The sequence below is a fragment of the Rattus norvegicus genome, chromosome 18 (assembly GCF_021556685.1).
Source record: "Rattus norvegicus strain SHRSP/BbbUtx chromosome 18, alternate assembly SHRSP_T2T, whole genome shotgun sequence".
Taxonomy (NCBI): domain Eukaryota; kingdom Metazoa; phylum Chordata; class Mammalia; order Rodentia; family Muridae; genus Rattus; species Rattus norvegicus.
Genome location: NC_141551.1, coordinates 14,757,537 through 14,780,505, shown reverse-complemented (window position 1 = coordinate 14,780,505; position 22,969 = coordinate 14,757,537). Strand labels below are relative to the sequence as shown.

The window sequence follows — 22,969 nt, the reverse complement described above, 5'->3', positions numbered from 1 at the left end:
AGTAAGACTTTCAATTGCTCCTGCTTCAGTCTCCAGGTCAAGTGCTAGGATTACAGATGCACATAACTATGTCTAAAATGAATTTACAATATTGGGGGTAGGACTTGATTATGTGGATATCTCTCCTTAAGTTGACTCAGGTTTTAAATAACAAGTTTCTGATCATAGCATCGCATTCTCTCTCCTCCCAGGAACCTGTTATCCTCACCACTTGTGACTTGAAATCATCTTGTCCATAGGAACAGCAGTGTGCACATTCTACTTTTATTTCTCAGTTAGATGCTCCCATATCCCTCACTAATTAGCTAGTTCCCAGGTTATCCAGAAGTGCCCTCTTCTCTCACTAGTAATGTAGTCACAGAGGCCAGGATTTCAGTTCTTCTACATGGTAGCTTGCCATATTGAGAGAGTTTCCAAGCTTCTCTTCAGCCATTTTTTATTTAGAAATCAGAGCAACTATACTTCCCCAAAGGGCTTCTGGAGGGACTAACTGAGCTGCTAAAACAGGTGAAATGTTTAGGGCAATCCTAGGTTTTCAACATATGATCATTATTCAGATTTAGCTGGTTTACATTACTCTAGTGCCATATTCGTGAAGATGCCTTATGCTAGCAAGGAGCTAGCCCTCCCATTTATCATCCCACAGTACAAGAATGGTTCACTCACACTACTCTCTCTAGCAATAAACAACCAATCAACATCATTTGTTCCAGATCTTCATGAATTTGACTGTAATTGTACCCTTGAGAGCAAGTCTTGGTGTCTCACTTTATAAAATCCACTCTTGGGTTGGTTTTCATGAATTTAATGAAAACACCAACCTCCATTCCTACCTCTGAACTTCTACCATTCATTTGTGGTTGTTACTTGAATCATATGGTCTATTTAAATACACACCATGGGGCTAAGATCTACAGAGACCTGGATTGCTTTCCATCATTAGTGTTAGCTCTCAAGTCCTAAGTTCAGAAAGAGAATTCTAATCAACAGGGATGAGAGACAGGTGAGGCTTTCACACCTTTATATGCTTTATAGTTTGAAACTGTATTGCTGGAGAACATCATACTCATTGATCACATTCGTCTCCTCTTCTCCCTTTCAACTCTGCTTGGTCACCCTCACCAGATCTCTCTCCAAAGTCCATGTCTTCTTCATTATTTTTCAATAATCCACTGAGTCCAATTATTGCTGCCTACACACAAATTCTCCCTCTCTTCAGTGCTATTTACTGCCAAAAATTTCCTCAGGTAGGAGTTGATATTAACAATTGGTAAAGCCTTTTAGGAGGCAAAGCTTAAAGGGGGGTCATTGCTAGCCTACCTCCTCTGGAGTCCCTTTCCACCATATGTCCTTCTGCCACATCCCTGCCACTGTCATGCCATCCAACAAAGGTTTCTGGCCAGAGGCAGCAGGACTTGGCAGCATGCCCTTGCTCTTCTAGAAATGTAAGTCAAACTTTACGAAGTTACTCCACTACAGGGATTTTCCTATAGGAACAGAAAATGGACTAAATGGAGAGGACAGATAACTGATAAGCGAAAGAATGACTGCTGGCCTAGATAACCATCTGCTCCCACGTGGACTAAAGCAATTAAAGTTATATAGGGATGAAGCATTGATGGCTGTCACTGTCTTCAACCATAGTCAATAGCCACAACCTCACAACACACCTCTCATGTGAAATACAGAACTGGGTTTTTAACCCTTTATGCTTCAGTTTGTATTGTTTCATTGTGTTCTGTAGAGACTTTGTGTATTCCTGTGTCTCTCTGTGTATTCCCATGTCTCTCTGTGTATTCCCGTGTCTCTCTGTGTTTTCCTGTGTCTCTCTCCGTGTTCCTGTGTCTCTATGTGTATTCCTGCATCTCTCTGTGTATCCCTGCATCTCTCTGTGAATTATTTCTGGATCTGGACTCCTGACCCTCTGTCTTTTTCTCCAGATGCTGGCAGTACAGACAGACACAACTCTTTCCAGCTTTATGCTACTTTGTAAGAAATTATTTTCACAGAAGAATGGTTGTAAGAAAGACTCCCTATCCGTTGGTCTTACTTTAGTTACCTGTGTTGTTTCCTGGACAAGGGCTAAGCTGTAAGAACACAGAACAAAGTTGCAATGTCTGAGCTTAATGTGACTTACTATAAAAGACTTACTTTCCAGCTACCATGAAAATGCCACAGGAACAACAACAGCAAAGGCACAAGGTAGTCAGTAAACATATAACACTAAGAAGGTGTGAGCACTACACTGACGTTGAAAAAATAGCCCCGAGCTTTGCAGTGTTCTTCTATTTTGAGAATACATTACATGGCTAGAAAAAGTCCTCCATGGGACCACATACTAATCTCTAAAGGCAGAAGCATTAGAAAGCATTGTTTCATCTACAGTTTACAGTAAATATTATTTTCACAGTGTTTTTTTTTTTGTTTTTTGGTTTTTTTTTTTTTGTTTGTTTAAAGGGCAGAGGTGGAACTTATTGTCATACTGGAAAGAAAACACAGTTAAGGTTTTGTTTTTAGTATTATCTTTAATCTTTCTTTTCTTTTCTTTCTCTTTTTTTTTTACAGTCCAGTCGTTATCCCCTTCCAGGTCCATCTCTGACAGTTCCTCATTCCATTCCTCTCTCTCTCTCCAAAAGGATGGCCCCACTTTACCCTGCCAGGCCTCCCCACTTCCTGAGGTCTCAAGTTTCTCCAGCGTTAGGTGCCAGATCACTGAGGCCAGATCAGTGAGAGACTCTCTATGTATCGGGGCCTCTTACCAGCTAGTGTATGCTGCCTGGTTGGTGGCTCAATGTCTAAGAGATCTCAGGGGTCCAGAGTAGTTGAGACTGCTAGTTTTACTATGGGGCTGCCCTCCTCCTCAATATCTTCCAACCTTTCCCTAATTTAACCACTGGAGTCCCCAACTACAGTCCATTGGGTGGGTGTAAGTATCTGCTTCTGTCTCAGTCAACTGCTTGTTGAGACAATTTGGAGGGCAGCCATGGTAGCCTCCTCTCTGTAAGCACACCATAGCCTCAGTAATAGTATCAGGTATGGAGCCTTCCCTTGAGATGGTCCACAATTTGGGCTGGTTACCTGAGTTAACACTGCAGTGGGTAATCTGGATTTACCAAAGGATGTCAGTATGATGGGCTAGGACATGGTCTTTGGGTAAAGTGCTTTCTGGGCAAGCATGAGGACCTCAGTTCATTCCTTGGAGCTGATGTGATAACAGGAGTAGTTGCATGCACATATAGTCACAGCACTATTGAGGCAGAGACAGGAGCATCACTGGGGCTCACTGGCTAGTCGGTGTAGTCTACTTGGTTGGTTCTAGTAAGTTGGATGACTCTTGAGGAATTGCACTCAATGTTGTCTTTTGGACTACACATATACTTATACCAATATATGACTACACAAATGTGTGAGCCCACGTGCATGCATGTGTGCATGCACACACAGACACACTGTATGAACACATTTTACCTTTCTGGATGACTTTTTTTCTTGACCTTTATAAATAATGATGAAATAGGATCTGTTCTTTCCTCTCTCTCTCTCTCTCTCTCTCTCTCTCTCTCTCTCTCTCTCTTAAAACATTTCCTAAGTGGTGTGAGTGTGATTTACCTGTTTGTCACAGTTAAAAACTTCCAAGCAAGCAGTTCCTTTAAGAAAGAAGACATTTTATTAGTCTCACTAGAGCCGGGGTCCTTATTTTAGAACCAATGGCTCTGTGTGTAAGAAAACACTCACTGCTCTAAAGAAAAGGATGGGTCTGCCCACACAGTGCCACTGAACAGATACAACATAATGAGTTGGGAAGTCTAACTCCAAAATGCTCTAGAAAGCTAAACATTTAAACACCCAAACAGAATGAGTAAACGGGAACCATATAATCAGGTAGAATGTCTGTGCACTGCTCTCTCTCTCTCTCTCTCTCTCTCTCTCTCCCTCTCTCTCTCTCTCTCTCTCTCTCACACACACACACACACACACACACACACACACACACACACACACACACAGACCAGAAGAAATGAATGCAAATTACAACTGGTGGCTGTAAAAGAACAAGATGGTAGTATTTTTATCATCTAAAAATGTGTATCATGTTCAATGAAAGGCAGGTAAGTTGGTCACAAGCTGTTCTTTTGACTTAATTACAGGACAGCTTCAAAAAAGAGGGAAATAGGAAGAAACCAGGGGCTCTGATTAGGGATGGAAAGGGAAACACAAACAGAAGGGGGAAAGAGGGTGAGATAAGAACACCTGGCAAGTCATTAGGAAGCAAACTATACCTTTAAAATCCTATAATACATGTCAGTTTGTATACTAACACACATACATGGTTTAAATGAAAATTTCTCATTTGGAATGACAGTAATCTCTCTGAGGGCCAAAGATAATCTAACAAAAGCCCCAATGTCAGGCATGAGAAGCTCTCTTCTGAGGGGTTGGTCAGGTTATTCAAAAGTCTTCTAAAGCATTACAGACTATTGCTAATTGGTGGCTGTTTTCCAGAGGTGGAAGGCCAGTGCTGAAGATACCACATACTTTAGATATAGGCCTGGAGGCTCCTGAGCTGGTACTGACCATGCGTCCTCCATGAGAACTAACTTCCATGGTACCAGAAAATGTCTTGCAACCTTCCAAAGGAGAGAGATAACCAACAATTCTACACCGTTATGCCTATAAACCACACCAGCAGCCAGCATAGCACCATAATTCTAAGGACACAGTAGTGGGACACATACATTGGTGGTAATTACCAGCTCTCTAATGGGACTTATGACCTCTCAACATGAAGGAAATCATGCCTAGCATAAGAAAGCTAGCCAATTACCAAGGCTAAAGTCATATCTTGGAGGAGAATCTATGGTAGACATTTTACTAGACCAGCATAATTCTGAAGTATATTTTATATATTCATCATTATACCCACAGGTAAGTGTAATCTTTAACCCCCAAAGGGGTCATGACCTACAAGTTGAGAACCACTGACATACCTAATGCTCAGTGAACACTGTAGAAGATGGGGCAGAAAGATTGTAAGAGCCAGATGGTTAGTAAGTTTTTGTGAGACTCTGTCTCTTAATAATGTCAGAGGTTACTTCTGTAATCTCTCACTAACAGGACCACCTAAACATGATCAGAACAAGGACTATACCAATGGACATAGTAACATGGACAGAGGGAAAGCTCGTCAGGCCTCAGCCCCACATAAGGAATGTAAGGAATGCTAACAGGGGAGAAATATTCTTCCCCAGGGAAGACTATGTTGATTGGTTAATCAATGCTAAATGTTCAAGCCTGAAAACAAACACAACTAACAGTACTAGATCAAGTAGTTATATTTATATACTTGAGAATAGGAGCAATGGTTTGAAAAGGATCAAAGACAAGTAAGGGAGGGTTTAGAGGGGGAAAGGAAGAGGGAAATTGTGTAATTAGATTATAATCTCAAAAACCAAAGAGATACTTTTGTTATAAGGTAATACTGAAACTTAGTTGCAAATGATTTATAAAAATTAAAAAATTAAGCCTAAAATTATGCCTGGTAAAATGTTATTCCCTAATCAAAAAGCTAAAATGGTAGTTATGGGAGTAGGTATCAAGCAAATATATATCTGTTATATTTTCCAGATTTAGCTATTTGCTGCTTGACATCATAAAATTATGTAACATGTCCTAAAATAAAATAAAATAAGATTGAACAACAACTAGTGGTAGGAGACAATGCCTGCTTTTCAACTCTACATACCTCTCTATTTTGTTACACTCACATGATGCTTTAAAGATTGTAACCTTTGACTTTTTGCCAATCTTGTCTTTCCCTATTCTAGATTTTGGAATTATACATTAATTATTAAAGCCCTATTAAAAATGTACTTTCTCTTTCTTCGAGACAGTCTTTTGGCCAAGATTTCCTTTAATCTCACATGACCCCAGGGAAAACCGCCTGTGTGTGCTATAGACAGAGAATCCCCAGTGGCGGAACTGACATGGCCCTGACAGTGATGAGCTCAGTCATCTGCATATGCATCTGTCACTAACAATAAACCATGACAAGGCCTCCCCAAAAGCATCTTCTTCATATGATGCAAAGACGCCACCACCCTCACCTCCAAAGACCTTCATGACCAGTGTCAGCTCTGGAAAACGAAAAGCAGCTACAGCACGCAGAGACATGGAAACGATGGGGAACAGCAGCAGTAATGGTAGGCATAGGTCATGATTTCTGTTGTCAATTGCAAAAATTAAGCAGGAAGTAAATTTGATTTGAGAGTAGGAAATAATTACTGCGTCTTTAACCAGAAAGATGGTTTTGGCCTGGTAGCATTTTAAAATTTCTTTACTATAGTTTCTCAAAAAAAAATAAAACCCATTAATCATTAAAGCATATAATGTTACATTTAGTTGATAAAATTTCTCCAAACTTAATGAGTGGAGAGTGTAGTTTACAACAGTTATTAGAGGTAATTCCAGTAGAGTCGACTCCCCAGACAGGAGAGTTGCCTAGAGGGCTGGCTACAAAGCAGACACGAGGCTCTCTCCTCGGGGACAGTCCCTCAGAATGTGCATTCTCAAAGTCCCTCTTCTGTCCTGCAGAGCAGACTTTGAAACGAGTTGCTCCAATCCAGGGTTAGCTGGAATGCTAGCTACATTGTCTCTGGGGAGATGTCCACAAGGTCATTGTCATTGTGATCTTTTTATAGTAAGTGGTCTCTGGTTAGCCTACTGCATTCCAGAAGAAAATATTTTTTTGCTCTATAGCTTGTATTTAATCTAACAAGGAGTGGACTAACAACTTGGAAAAAGTATATTTATATCTATCCATATCTATTTCATCTACACCGATATCTACATCTACATTTATATCTACATCTATGTCTACATCTACGTCTTTTTTTTTCAACATGTAATTTTTTATATCAAAGGAAAGTGAATAAGAATGCTGTGGATCTTTTGTTTGAGTGTGGATTTCTAATCACTGTCTTTTTTTTTTTTAACTCGAAATCATTTTCCCCTACACCCAGGTCAATGATGTTTCAAGGAATGGAGAGTACTAAGTGAGAACACGATATAAGCTAGGGCAGCACGCCGCCAGTGTGCTGCAGGAGAAGGTGGCCATGGCAGGAGAGATCATCAGGCTAATTACTACAACTACCGCTGGTCAGGGAAGGCGAGATCGCTGACTGGGCGTGGGGGTGGGCCTGGCAGGAGTATTTTCTTGTGGTCTCTGCACCTTAGAGTGGTGGCCTGCTCTGTGGCGCTCTCCTAACATCATTAAATAATCACTTACCCCATTTATCATCTATAAAGTTTTGTTTATTTGGGACTAGAACAGCTGTAATTTTTAAGATTCACCCTCCCAGTCATGTACAACGTAGTTTACACGTGCAGACATACATAGATTTCATGTGTACAGTGATGTAATACATTTTCTTGTTCCTCTTACTATGTACAACTCAAAACCATGGATACTATACACGAAACACACAAAAATGACCCTGAAAGTTGGCAAAAGGAGGGGAAACTAGCTGTAGAGCCTGAAGGTCCAAGAAACGAAGTAGTGAATCCCTTGAACTTTTCTGTTCCTTCATACATCAAAAGAAACCAAGCAAGCCAGACATTTTCTTTTGCTGGTGGTTCTGCTAAATTTCTCCATTCTTACACAGTTCAAGACTCTCTGCCTAAGGAACACTGTCTTCCCATTGGACAGAGCCTTTCCTTATTGGTTATCATAATTAACAAAATAAAATCCACACAGAATGGTCCAAAGATCAAAGCACCTCCTGCCAAGTGATTCTGGATTGGGTCAAGTTGACAGTTAATTCTGACTATCACAATTGTGATTATCACAAATCAAAAAAATGGAAAATTCAGATAAGAAGAAAATGTAAGAAAGAACACAGAATAAACTTTAGAATGAAAGAAACTAAACCAAATGCAGCAGTATAAAATTTAGTAGGTTGTCTCAACAGCAGTATGGAAGTGACAGGAACTAATTTTGGAGCTGGGAAATAGAAACATAGGGTTAGCAAATTTGCATAATAGAGAGGATTCAGACTGAAAAAGGCACAATAAGGAAATGGTACTGGTCCAGATAATAGTCCTGAGATTTATAGATTATAATCCTGAGAAACACTGAGTGTTGTCTCTTACGGATAGAGGAATCTTGTAGATATAGTTAGGTCATAGGTCTTGTCCAAGGAGAATGTCTTGGGTTACTCACAGGGGCCTTAAAAGAAGGAAACCCGGGGGAATTTTTGGCTTAGGAATGGAATGGGTGCTATGGAGTCAACAGCTGTAGGTTGAAGGGATCCAAGTAAGGAAGTGTAAGCTGAAGAACATAGGTGACTTCAGGGTCAGGGCAGGGAACAGGCTCTGGCCTAAAGACCACAGAGAGAAGAAACCCTACCAACAGCCTGACTTTAGCCCGTAAGACTGATTTCTGACTTGGCCCAAAGAGAACAACTCTTAGATCAGGCATGAGTGTGTAACCATCATGCTACACAAGGCACAAGAGAATTACACACCGTGGGACGATGACAACAGATCTAAAAAAAAAAATCATGCCTCAGAGACATGGAAGGGAAAACGAGCAAAAACATCAGATTGAAAAACTGACTGAAAGATGATGGTTGAGTTCTCCCCAAATTTGAGAAAAGACATAAAACTTAAGATTTAAGAAACCAACTCAGAACATCACGCCCCAAGTAAAGAAATACTTTCCATGGCACATCGGAGTAAAATCTGTAAAAAGGGAGCCCAAAAATCTCCTTTTAAGCAAGCGGGTAACGATAGTTTTCCTACAACAGAAAACCAACAAGGATGGAATGGGTTCACCTTCAAAAGGTTTCCAGGCACAGGAGGAATGCAACACATTTTAAGTGTTCTAAAATAAGGATTATTAACTTAGAATACTATCCTGTAAAAATTTCTCCAAGCGATACAAGGAAACAAGGTGCTGTTTAAAAATCAAAGTTTTTTGTTTTTCGTTTTTTTTTTTTGTCACTAGGAGATTTGACCTGCATTTAAAGGATGGCTTTCACCACAATAACTGTAAGGATGCATTAGTGGTACACATGCCTCAGAAGTAACCAAGAACTCTCCAATTGGACCTGAGATCCACTCAGCGAGAGGGAAGCCATTCCTGGTACTGGGACCCTAGCTAACTAACCAGGACTAGTAACGTCATGGATTCTTAGAGAACCTACAACCACCACTTTACTAAAACAGCATAATCCCTAACTACATTCTAAATATTTGTCGTTGTATGCAGGTTAAGTATAGTCCTCACCCCTCATCAAGGAAATCTCTCTTTGCAACATACAGACACTGCGGCAGGAAGCTGTAACCCATGAATGCAGTGCAGAGCTGGGGAGGCAGTCTCAATGGACACAAGTAGAAAGTACCAGGGCATCTGAGGCTCAAGGAACATTGAGAAAAATGGGCTGGAAAGAGCGGGAGGGCTAGAAGGTCAGAAAGTTTGCTGTGAGACTGTGCCTCCTATTAACCTTAGAAGCTATACATGTGAAATCGCACTCATGTGGTTGCTCAAACGTGAGTTAAACAAGGGCAGTAGACACTCCAACGTAGACAGGGGTCACTAAGGGACCTCAGACCTCTGTGAAGAACTGCAAGTTCCTAATGAATGCTGAGTGTGGGAGAAATATTCTTCCCCAGGGAAGTGCAGAGTCAGTCAGCCCTGACAACACACATGCAAGTGACAGTCTACAGACTGAGCGCGTGCGCACACACACACAAACACACACACACACACGCGCACACGCATGCACACACACACACACAGGGAGATATATGCATGTAACAGCAATTAATGTAAAAATGAATTCTTGATTTGAAAAAGCAAGAGTGTGTGGGAATATTTGTGGGGGACGAAGAGGGAAATTAAAAATACTAATCTGTAACTTTGCGTTCAAAATTAGGAATACAGTAAATCTCCTGGTAAATAAACAAAACAAAACAAAAGAACAGCCTAAGAAAATGCTCCAAAGGAAAGAGAGAGCTGAAGAGATAATAAAGACTTACAGCTCCACAACAGCTACATAGAAATCCAGGCATGGCCATGTATGTCTGTAAGTGTAGTGACAGTGGCACGGTATAGGAGGCAGCAGATGCCTTCATGCTGGCTGGCAGCTCTGTCTGTCTAGTCTGTGAGTACTGTTAGTCAGAGACCTTGTTTTCAAAGACAAGGAGATGGAGCGATAAGGTGAAGAAGTATCCAGAAATCCAGTAAGACACATCAGCCTCTGCCTGTACAGACACATATATACACATATATAGCACACACAACAACCAACAAACAACAACCAACAACAACAACCAGAAACAAGAAATAAGGAATCTTAGAGCATCAAAGATGATTAAAAAGAACATGGCAAGCAAAAATCTGGCTAAATCAGATGGAATTTTTACTGTCTTCTTAGACTTTCTAAATGAAATTTTCAGTGGAAGCATAAACTGTGATGCTCTCTGATGTGTTAAATAACACAAAGGAAATAGTTAACATGAGTACAAACGAGATATGGTGAAGAGGGATGTGATGCCTCCCCACTTAACCCAAATTGAAGCATCATAGCAATAGACACTGAAATATTCTATATGATATAATGCTTGGCACCATTGCTAAAACCAATTATAAAAAGATGCATATTTTGAACACTGTACACAAAGAGAAATGAAATTGTAAAAGTGTCCTGATAACTAGTAAGATGGTAAAAAATTACCAGAGAAAATAAAAACAAAGAACAAACAGAAATTAAAACACTATAGATTTAACAAATGATGGATAGATGTTTACAGTAAATACGAATGGCACAAAAAAACTAAAAATAGATGAATGAAAATAAAAAAATCTAATCATATTGATCTATAAAGAGCTTAAATAGTCTGCAACAATTTAAACAGATACAAAGTGTGAGGATAGAAAAAGGAAATGTGAAACTATCAAGTAAAGAAAAAAGAGTTTATGTTAGTATCAATACAATAAGGTCCAAGAAAACAGATACAACAAAGAATATAATGCAATGAGTGAAGTGTCAATATATCAGGAAAGTTAGCAATTCTAAGTGTCTGTGAGCAAATAACAGCTAGAAAATATATAAATCCAAATCCTTAGAAGTCAAAGGAGAAATAATGGTAAACATTGTGCATTTTCACTTGTAAGACAATTAATAGATATTAAATAAATCTATCACAGGAGTACAACCAACCAACATAATTTAATATGTGTCAATAAGACACCTACATCACCATATTCTTTGCAAACATAAAGCATACACCAAAAATGCACCACATGTCCAGACATAAAATATGAATGGTGCAATAAAAAACTAAAAAATAGATGAATAAAAAATATTATCCAACCATATTTATCTATAAAGAGCATAAATGGTCTGCGGCAACTTAAGCAGAGGCAAAGTGCAAGCCATTGGCGTTTGGTTGCTTCTGGGGCAAGGAATGCTGGTTTTCTTCAGTGTGTGATCCCTAGCATATTACTAACACTCCAGGGCAGGCCTCATGCCCAGGAACACTCAGCCAAAAATTAATTTAAAAAATATAAAATATAAGCATCAACCAAGTTAGAAGGATTGAAATCATGTCAAGTGTTTGCTCTGACTATAATAAATAAAACCAGAAACCCAAACCAGAACAATTAGCAGAAAATCGGTAAAGATCAGGAATACAGAGACCACGTCAAAGAGGAAATCTCAAGAAATTTATAGCACTAAGTGCATAAAACTGAGAACAGTAGACAACTTTTAAAGTAATAATTTGTGTTTTCTTACCAGAAGTATAAAATGTGAGCAAATATAAACTCAATGAAAGAGACATGAAAAAAAGAAACATGGAAAATTATTACAAAAGCAGAAATCAGTGAAACAACACACTGAAACACAACAGGGACAAGGAAATGAAGTGGCAGTTCTTTTACGACATAAATAAAATTGGAACAAACTCTCACAAGGCTCAAAGAAGGCAGAACACAGCTGAACTGATTTGCAGCAGGACAAAGGGTATTGCTCGAGACGCTGCTGATTTTTAAAGAATATTAAAAAGCACCCGACTTATTCTATGCAATTACCCTGGATGTGTTAAATAAAGTGCACAGACTCCTCAATATTTTATAATTGAACTCTGACAGAAGAACACCTCCTCTTACTCAAATGGCTCCAATGGAGAATTGGACTAAGTATTTTATTCATTTACTTATTTTACCTTTACCTTTGAGATTATGTGTTTACATCCTTTTCCCCCTTCCTTCCCTTCAAACCCTTTCATATAAGCCTCATTGTTCTTTTGAATCTAACACTCCTTTCCTCTCACTTGTTGCAAGCACCCATGCGTACGAATATCCTTCTCGGTCTTATAATGTTGTCTGTATGCATGCTCAGGCCTGGCCCTGGACCAAGCATTTGTAAAATGAATAACAAGAGAAGCAAGAGCACCCTAATTAATTTATGAAGTTCTTGTTCTGACACCAATACTAATGACAGCGCCTCGCAGTGTAGACCGCAGGCCAGTATTGGTCTTCACTAGGATGGGAATAAAAGACTGTGAAAGTTTTTGATTATAATTTAAAGGGAAGTCAATGAGGAAATCTGAAATAAATGAAGAAATGGAATGTGTCCTTCACATAAACAGGACGGTCCCTTGTGTATTATTGTTAATGGAATAAATTTTTCTTTATAGTGTTGAAGAGTTTGATGGTTTCAAATAAAAATATACAGGTAATTCCTGGTATTTTGTGCCAAAAAATAGCACTTGTATTCAGACAGAATATGTATATGGGTAGTCAGAGTAGTTTTAATTGCAGTAGTCAAGAGTCAAGAAAAATCTGTATTTTTGACATTTGAATGCCTAAATGAACTATGCCTCCCTGCAGGCCACGAAATGTTTATTATTCATAAAATTTGGGTTGTTTTTGAGACATTCTTGTCTACACAGGCTTGTCTACATAGGCACAAGCTAAATTTACATATGGTGCAATTCCACTCATATTCCACTCCTCAAAAGCCAAAACTGCAGAAGTGAAAACCAAGGTATTTACTTCAAGGAGCTCAGAAAAGAGGAGAACTGGAGGAAAGTTGTTATGGCCATGTAAGCACAGCAGGAGTTAGCCCCATGGAGATGAAATCCGTTTGTCATTCTATCAGTGTCAGAATTTGGCTGTAATATGGTGTTATGGTTTTGCAAGTTGTTTCAAGATGTCGAAAGATTGGGGAGATAGGTAATGGAGCAATGGGTTACTTTTGTATCACTCCCTTCTGCGCCCTTACACAAGTGCTAATTGTCTTAATATAAAAAGCTTAGTCTAAAATGGGAATTGGTTATACTCTGACTGTGCAAATTATGTCCGTCAATAAAGAGTACGGTCACAGTGTGTACTGGGACGTTACATGCATTTATTTTTATAGCTAATACACGGTAGCACAGCTATTTTGTCCATACTGTGAAGTGGCTCCGTGTGCACATAGCTGTTTTGGTTTCTGTATAACGTTGACACAATCAAAGAAGTTGAACATACCCAGGCTTGGTGTTCTGCAGAGTCTTTGTATTGTTCTTAGCTTGTAACTGCTAAGGTCATCTGAGCTAAAATAAAGCATCCATCATCATCCCATGACTGAAAAAACAGCTCCTGCTGGAAAACAACAGCAGCTTGCCCGTCACCATCCCTTGACCCTTCAACTTCTTCACTGAAGGTCTGATGTAAGAAGTGCTCTAGTTGTTATGCTTTAACACGGAGATAATAACGATTCTACTTTTACATTAATAAGAACATAAGATGAAGGAAACTTACTAATTTTATGTGGTACCCATTAAACGTATCCACTCAAGATTTTGTTTTGTTCTTAACAAGGTATGATAGAATGCCTTTTTTGTGAGGGGGAGGGATTTAGATATGGTCACATGACTTTTCTTAGCCATTGAAATATGGGAACTGCTGAGTACCACTTTCTGGTGAAGGACTATACCAACTGGTAGTGTGTAGGCATAGTCCCTTGTGTCATGATACAATATAATGATATCCAGGGATTTATATGTTTGTATACTTGAACGAGGAAGATGAAGGACGGAATCTCCAATTAACAGACTGGAGATTATAAAATTAGCAAGATAAAAAGCCTTTGCCATTGTTTTCAATCACTGAGATTTTGTGTTTATCACCATAGCATAACTGTACTAATTCTTCATATTTTATACGCAAAACACTACAGTAGGACAGTGCACTATATCATTAGGCTGTAAATTGTATTTAATGTATTATTATTCGTCAGTGTTATCTGTAGCATTGTTTACTCTAAGGCATGCATACTAAAAAACAAGTCAAATGAAAGAATTGAGCTTTGTATATTTTTACTTACAGTGAGTAAATTAATTATGGTAAATCTACTTATTTTGAATAAATGGGAACCATAATTGCTCTATGATACCAGGCTTTGGATAAGCACAGCACACAGACAGATCATACATCATGTACCTCCAAGGAATGCATAATTCATGGAAAATATGAGTGCTGCCTTCAGCATTCCCAAGAACTTTAGAAAAGAGACACAAACACTGCACATGCTCGCCATGTGTGAACTCACGCATGATATTAATTGCATCAGCTGCTGATCAACATCCTATAACGTTTATTATTTGATGCTAAGCAAAGACCTTTGAAATACCATCTTTACCCAATTATTATTTCTTTTTATTAATGACATGTTCCACAGAATTAGGTTAACATTATTTAGAAATTTCCCTACTTTTTACCACAACAAGTACATTGATTTATGTCAAAAGATCGCAATGTAAAAATGAGCAAGGTCATTCTCGTTGTATCTAGATAATTTAATGGAATATTTACATTGCACTCTCTGGTCTCTTTGTGGTGCTCAGTTTAGACAGACTTTGGGGAAAATGGTACCAGTGATTGGAAAATCTGAGTTTATCATTATTCACAGAGGCTGTAGCTATTATAGACGCATCCTGAGGGATTCGGAATGCTGAGTGCCGTTCTCTTAACGTTGAGAACATCAGTGTAACCACCACTCAGGTGCTCACATTTTAAATTTAAACATACACATGACGTAAAGGGAAAATCCTCACTCTGTGTCACTCACCCCTTATGTCCAGACATATGGGGCAAAATGTGTTGCTATAAAAAGCATTGTTCTCTTGCAATCAAATTTTATTAAAGGAAATAAATAAACAAATTCGGAGGACTCATGTTTCCCAACACGGATGGAAATGGACCCTGGAACCTCAATATTCAAATGTAAAGCTCATGTCTGACTCTGACTGTGGTTATGAATATTGTCCTTATGCTCCAGGCTTTCCTTCTATAATAATGGAGGATAGATAACTACAATAAATGCAGACACTGTATGGCTACTTTGTGAAGTGAACATTAATTAACTTATACAGAGCCCATAGGATAATATTCATCGTGGAAAAGGTTCAATAGTGCCACACACATATTCTGTCTCTTTCTCTTTGACTCAGAAACCTCTTAGCTGCCCTTGGGCATTTCAGCAAATCTGAGGAACCTAGAGAAGGATCAATTAAAATTCTATTTGAGACATTTTGTGACCTTACCCACAACCAAAAAACAAAAGCGCCATTTCGTTTGAAGGCAACTCTTTCTTGAAGGAAAGGAGATAGACGCTGTTTTTGGGAATGGGGTAATAAGCAAATAAGGGTAGCAACTTCTTCATGCGCTTTGAAAAGTGATAGAGTTCTGCAATCCCCACCATGTCCACAGGGCAGAAGGAAAGGAAAGCTAAATGGCAACCAAAGGGAGACTCATTTCTCTGACTCAGAAACTGATTCAAAAAGCTGCCCTGCAAACACTGCAGAAGAAAACAGGATCAACCCTTGGCACACCGCTTCTCTACAAATATTGCCACATTTCTTTTCTCCCTAGGTCGTATTCCGACGTCTAGGAGCTCTCCAGGAATCTCCTTACACATTGTCACTCAGTAAACATTTAAATTTGAAGAACTTCATTTATTAAACGAGACCATTTTTTTTCTCATGACCTTTTAAAGGCTGCTCCTCTGATGGGCCAGTGCTCACACATCAACTCGGTCCTCCCAGAGTTCAGAGCTCACTTCCTGTTCCCTACCAGCACCGCTCACTTCCTGTTCCCTACCGGCACCAGGCACAGGGAGCACTCTGCTCCTGACCAGGGATAATACAAAAGTCTTCCCAGACCAGAGGGGTGGGACAGCGAGTGGGAAGTCAGGTCAGAGCCCCAACATTAGATAAAAGCAGCAAGAGAATGTCATCTCTAAAATAAGGATCAGAAGCAAGAAAACTGGAACATTTTTGAATCAGTTATAAAAAGACACTGATATGCACCGGAGACTTATGGCTTCAAAACAATCAGTATTTTGTATAAGGATTTAATATATCAAAATATCATGTCAGGCTTAAAACAATTTTATTTATATTTAATTTATTTATACCTTTATTTTGTTTTACTTTTTCCTCCCTTTTTTACCTTATAGGTGCCGTGTGTGTGTGTGTGTGTGTGTGTGTGTGTGTGTGTGTGTGTGTTTCTATTTAAGTGTTTTATGGGATCCCTAATGTGTGAACAGTAAAGTGTGTCTGCATCTATATCTGTTTCTTGTGCCTTTTCTTGAGCTCTCTTTTTTCTGTTTGCTTGTTTTGTTCCATTCAGAAGCATTAGTTTTTTCTTTTACCTTATTTATTTTATTATTATCCCTTAGAAGCCTGTTGTTTTCTAATAAGACGCAGAAAGTGAGTAGATCTGGATGGAAAGGGAGGTGGGGAGAAAGTAGGAGGAATCAAAGGAGGAGACATCACAATTAGGATATATTCTGTGAGAAATATTTTCGACAAAATGAAAAAAAAGAATTATTTAAAAAAAGGAAAAAAAACAGGTACAACATCACATTTTTGTTCCTAGATTGCAGTGCTGTGATCACAGTTTTGAGTTCTGGTACTCACAAATAAACGTGTAGACATGATGCTGGGACAGGGTCACTAACCACCAGATCTTGTTTTCATGATCACGTAATGCAGTTGGATTTTGGGCTCTTTTACTTAAAATTTTGAAAGTGTGAGTTTAAAATTCTGCCAACTGAATTTAATTCAAGCGAAAGGCAAGAATGAAAGGCAACCCATGAATGTCAAAGTAAGTTAGAAACTTTTTATGTGCAGAAGCAATTAAATTTACTTCAAAAATAACAGATGAAGACTTACAAGAGACATCTGTCCCCAAAAGTGCATCTTATAAAAACTCTATGATAAGCTCATAGAATAATTCAGATAAGTTATTCTCTAAACACGTGAGCTGGGTTGAGCCCACAGAGACCTTTCTTTTCATCGTGGTTCATTAAGTGGATATGCTTAAAAGAAGGTCGATTTGGAACTAATGAGAAAACTTGGTTTTAGTCTTCATTTCTACACAATTGTGTAGACAGTACAAGACAACTGGTTAAAAGCCAGGACATACATAAATGTCCTCAGAATACAACCTGCCCTTTCATCAGCGGCAGTTAAAAGAGAATTGCATAAGCCTTTTTACTTGGCTGCTCAAACCCCTGTCAGATTGATCGCATTAAAGATAATGAAACTTATTAAAAATTCTGCAAAATGAAAATGGTATTCTGAAGAAAATCATGAACGAGAAAATCAATTGTAGAAAATCTATTCTTTAAACAAACAGACTGAAAGCTCAGGAGGCTTACCCTAATTGTAAACAAACACATGGTTTGAGCCACCTTCTCGATGATAGTTATGTCGGTGACAAATCTTAACTACTGAATTTGAAACCTTGTTGTTAAATCCTGTGTTGGCCTATACTAATTCTAGGAAACTTGGTGAGCTGTGTCAAAAGTAAACTATCCAAATGGCTATTTTGCTGTGATCATGGTGACAAAAATTACAAAAGACAATAAGTTTTCCTGAATGTAGCCAATGAAGGGGTTCATTTTCAGGGTTTTGGTCACTGAGCATCTCCCCAAAGCTCAGAAGGGCTCTGACTGGGGGAAGCTATGATGCCCGGATATCTTCTGGGTGAGCGAGGGGAGCCAAGGAAGCTGCTATAATACAGCCTATCTCTTATGCCAGTGGAAGAACTGAGAAAAGTAATAAACTAAACAACACCAAACTGCTTATGTGAGACATTGAAATAAGCTTAGTATAATAGAATAAAAATAGTAATAACAACTCCTCCATATACTGCAACAGCATTGATGCCCGGCACCACAGTAAACATCAGTAGTGGCAAGAGGTAAAAGGAAGACTGTGATGTAAAACTCAACTCACAGGCTGTTTTGGAGCAAGAATGGCCACACTGGGACTATCATCTATTGCTAGTATACATCCTACCCCATCTCCCGTTCCCCAGTAGCTCCAAGTTCCACCCTTATCCTTCCAAAGCCACCAAGTCCCAAGGCCATCCAGGAGCAGAATCCTAAGGTCAGGCCCTAATGACAGGTCTGCATCCAGTCCCAGCATGCCTTTGCCTGTCTTCTCTGGTTTTGGGCACTCAACAGAGTCCTCTCTCTACCTCCCACTCTGGGCACCAGAATGACCCTCCCAGCTGCCCTCTGTCCAGCCTAGAACTCCAAAGTGGGCAACAGGCTAGGGAGGCTGGAGACAGGCAGGGAGCCCCCGCAGTCCCCACTGCCCACTCAAGCTAAGCGCTCCGCGCGGCCCCGCGCCGCACTGCAAAGCCCGCCCCACGCCGCCGCGGGAGAGACCAGCTCGCGCGGGTTTCCCGGTCAACCCCGGCCTCCCCCACTCTCCGCCAGACTTCCCCAGCCTCAGTCCTATCCCCGGCGGGGGCCAGCCACGCCGCCTCCCCGCGTCACAGCCCACGACGACAGCGACCCCGAGGGCAGATCCCGACGGAACAGCTCATCCCACGGAGCCGGCGCGGGGAGCCGTGGGCAGCCCCTGCTTCGCGTGGGCTGCGGCGCGGGGGGAATCCACCTGCCACGCGCACCCCGCCGCAGCCGCCTCCGCCCCGCGGGCCCGAGGCGCCGCCCCGCCGCCCTGGGAGGCGCCGCCGCAGTCCGGGTCCCCCGCACACGCCGGGCGCGGGCACACAGGTGGGAACCCCGCGAGTGGGCGCCGGGGCGCAGCCCTTCCCGGCCGCCGCGGCTCCAGAATTTGCCCGGCGCCTGCCCTTGCTAGGGCGCCCCAGTCCCTGCGCAGAGGCGGCCGCGCGTCCTGGCGCCTCCAGGGCTCCGAGGCTCCGGGTGAGAGGGGACAGCACCACAGCCGAGTCCCAGCGCCCTCTCCTAGCCTAGCATCTCCACCCCCTGAACCCCTGAGCTCTCCCCCAACCAGAGCCGTCAAGGGAGCAGTCAACGTGCACACACACCTTGCAATGGACCGGCGCCTGGGTCACCCACTCGCCAAACTCTTAGAAGGTGTCCATCGTCTGCAGGGAGGTGTGGGCCCGGAGTGGGAGCCGCTCTCTGATTATTTAGTAATGTTGGAAGTGCCGGGTCCGCTGCCAGAGTTGTGGGTCATGTGGGCACAGCGGAGGCTGGCTGCTGCCTGTACCAGGGTTTCCTGAGGATCCTGAAGCTATGATCTCATCCTCCTCATCCGCCTCCCCCGCCCCTCTCCACGGACGCGCACGCACAGCACACACACACACACACACACACACACACACACACACACACACACACACACACACACACACACACACCCGCGCGTGCACACACTCACACAGTGTGGTACTAGCTTCTTTTCTGGATCCAAATATTTTTCCTGGGAAATACAGTGTTTATACTCATTGAGAGAAGAGAGAGAGAGAGAGAGAGAGAGAGAGAGAGAGAGAGAGAGAGAGAGAGAGAGAGAGAGAGAGAGAGAGAGAATATCCTTCCAGATAAAGATTTTTCTCCTTCAAAACTTGATTTATGTGCTTTGTTTATTTCCTACAGTTTTCTACCCTCACGTGCAAGGTTTTGAAGCAGCGTCCGTATTAAAATTAAATATAATGATTCTTTCATAGTGACCCAAATTTTGATTCAAACCAAAGGATTCAAACAATGTAATTTCCACTTAATATAGAGGCAAGGACACTCAGGCTTGAATATGGAATAACAAGCGTATCTTATGTGTGTGCAGTGGTTTTCTATCCTAAGCTGCAAAGATTTCCCAAGCATTACCTCATTTATTTACAGAGCATCTTTGCAGAGGAGGTGGCTGAGAAGGCAAATAGTATTGACACTTCAGAGACAGGAAGGCATAGGTAAGAAAACATAACCTATATAAGGACACACGAGTCAATATCTCACCATAAATATTAATTACACACCTACCCAGATGTCCCTTATTCATCATAATCAGTTCCTAGAAGATAAATTACTGAAAATAATGAAAATATTATTTTTTGTTTTCTAGCAACTGAAATTGAAAATTCACTTTACTATGTGTGTGTTTGCCTATAATCCTCTTTGTGTGTTTGCATATATCACCAGTTTTATATTTATATTTAATTTGATTTTTTTGTATGTGTGCTTCCATACTCATTTGCATTTTTAAATTACCTAGATAGCAATTTCAAGCAATTTTAGTCAATGCATTTGGAGTAGTCACCAAGTCAGAATTGTATTGCATTCAAACCCTTTTAATGCACGGCACATGTGGAGAGCTGGATCACGCCTGAGGAAGATGAAGAGTTGCAGTTCATGGAAGCTGTTCTACACCAGCTCACATTGCAGTGTATGTTCTGACTGACTAGAGATGACAGGCTTCGTTATTTTGGGTATTATGATTCATCACAAAATAGCACAAAACACAGTTTCTTCTTTCACTTGATGATGTCTGTTTCCTGCTCAAATCCTGACAGTCTTCTCTGTCCCACGTTTGTCAGCTAAGGCCTGACTCTCCACGGCCAAAAGAACGTGATTCACCTTGATATGCCTCAGTGTATGAACCAGGCTCGCACAAACACCGAGTTTTGTAATTGCAAAAGTTCTCAGGAAAAGCACATTTAGTTGTTTCTATTCAGGTGTAGATACAAAACTTTAGCAGCAAATTGAACTTCTGACGGTCCAAAGAGAAGAAAAATCGTGTGGGAGAGAGAGTGGCTTTGGGAAGGTGATTGAAGGGACATCAGTCCAAGATGGGAAAGAGGGGCCGGAGTTAACACAAAGAAAGAGTGGATTAGTCTTTGTCAGCAACTGGTCATCCAATATGAAATGGTCAGCTCTGAAAACATTTGTGTGAGCAACACTACACAGACCGAGCAGGTAGTGTTTAGGCATATATAGGCATAGAACAACGATTAGTGAAAAGAGGGGGTGTGACTTTAAGGTATAGGCAGAGTATAGGGAAGGGTATAATCATGTTCTAACCTCAAAAAAAATACAACAGAAGAACAAGTTTCATGTGAAAATAAATATTTTCTAAATTTTGCTGCAATGGAAAATAAATTCAGGACTTTGTAGAATTTCTTGCTCTTCTCAAATCATCATTTCTGTTTGCTTTATAATCTCGTGGGAATTCGGTGGCAAGGCTACCCAGGAAGAGACCTCCCTGTGTGATTTTAAAGGCTAAAAAATTAAGTGAAGGCAGAAAATACTCTAGAAGAAATGAACAGGCTCATCTACTAATGAGGTGTGACAGGAAAAATGACCCTGGGGACCAAGGCAAAGCCATAGTTTAAGAACTTAACACTATGATTCAGAAAGAACAATGGAGACCACCTCAAAGCACAGAGTACTGGGAAATGGGTAATGAAGATACGGGCTTTCAAATGAAGGTCTTTCCTGACACTTGAAATAAGTTTGAAGTACACATCATCCTTGTCCTGTGGGCTTGAGTTACAGGAAATATAATAATTCTCTTTTTTTTCTATATGCGCCATGGAGATTTTTAATGGGGAAAATATTTTTAAGATTTATTTTTATTTGTGCACATACGCATGTCTCTGTGTGCACATGACACATGTATGCGGGTGTCCAAGGAAGCCACAAGTGGTTGAGAGCTGCAGAGTATGAGTGTGGGGAACTGAAGTTGGGTCCTTTGGAAGAGGAGGGAGTTGTCTAACTTCTGAGACACGTCTTTTGTCCCTTTGGAATATTTTTCACGTGAGTAGGAACAATATTTAGGAATAACATTATTTCTGGTTACGTTTGGTTAAGAGACCATTATCGCTTGTTCACTAAATGTCATAGCAGAGCCTGATGGATATGACTACTTCTTTAGTATGTGTGGTTATGTAGTAGGTGTGTTACAGCCAATATATGATTACCTATGAACTGCTAAGAACTCGTAGGCATACAGGATTAATCGTTCTGAAGTATTTCAGACTCACATGACAAGAAGATGAATTCAGAAGAATTGCCAAGACATGACTGCTTTATGAGTTAGGAACCCTGACGTTGCACGAATACAGATTACTCTACAAAGTCTGTTCTCTCAAGCTACTGGTTAGAATTCAAGTGTGAAAAGTGCACTAACGGTCCAACACAAACCGAGGGAATAAATCACCTGAAATGTGGCTTAATAAATTTACCGGGGCTTTTTTTATCCATGAGCATGAGATAAAATGTTTTGAGACCACCGTGGTCTCCTACCATATTTCTGAAGACCGACGTTGTCCTTGTGAATTACAAAAAACAGTTCAGCTCTGATTTCTTTCTGACTCCCCCAATGTTCAGCAACCTTCCACTGTTCTCTAGCTCTGATTAAGATGCCTCCATTATGGAATCAGTGAGACTCGGGACGTCACGTTCTGATCCACCACTGAAGTGCGCGAATCATGCTTTAAACACTCAGAGTTGTGGAGCACACTTGAATGTCGTGTTAATAAACAGTGAGGCTATTCCCTCTGTTTGCTTAGGGGACATTTCAAAATGTGCGCATGTGTATATAAAGGTAGTATTTGTTTGCCTGAGAAACTTTGCAGTGAGATGTGGTCCAGTCAGCTGGTAGGCAGTCAGTGCCAAGGCAGCGGAGTGTTCCCTTACTATTT

General features: G+C 40.6%; 1 protein-coding gene across 5 annotated transcripts in view; it reads right to left on the bottom strand.

The window, feature by feature from the left end:
- Dtna (dystrobrevin, alpha) overlaps positions 1 to 19,511 on the bottom strand; it is a 362,070-nt gene extending 342,559 nt beyond the window's left edge. For all 5 annotated transcript variants that reach the window (XM_087592983.1, XM_087592987.1, XM_087592974.1 and 2 more), the window contains exon 1: positions 19,358 to 19,511. The gene's annotated coding sequence lies outside the window, so the exon portion shown is untranslated. The remainder of the gene's footprint in view (positions 1 to 19,357) is intronic.
- Between the last annotated feature and the right edge of the window lie 3,458 nt (positions 19,512 to 22,969).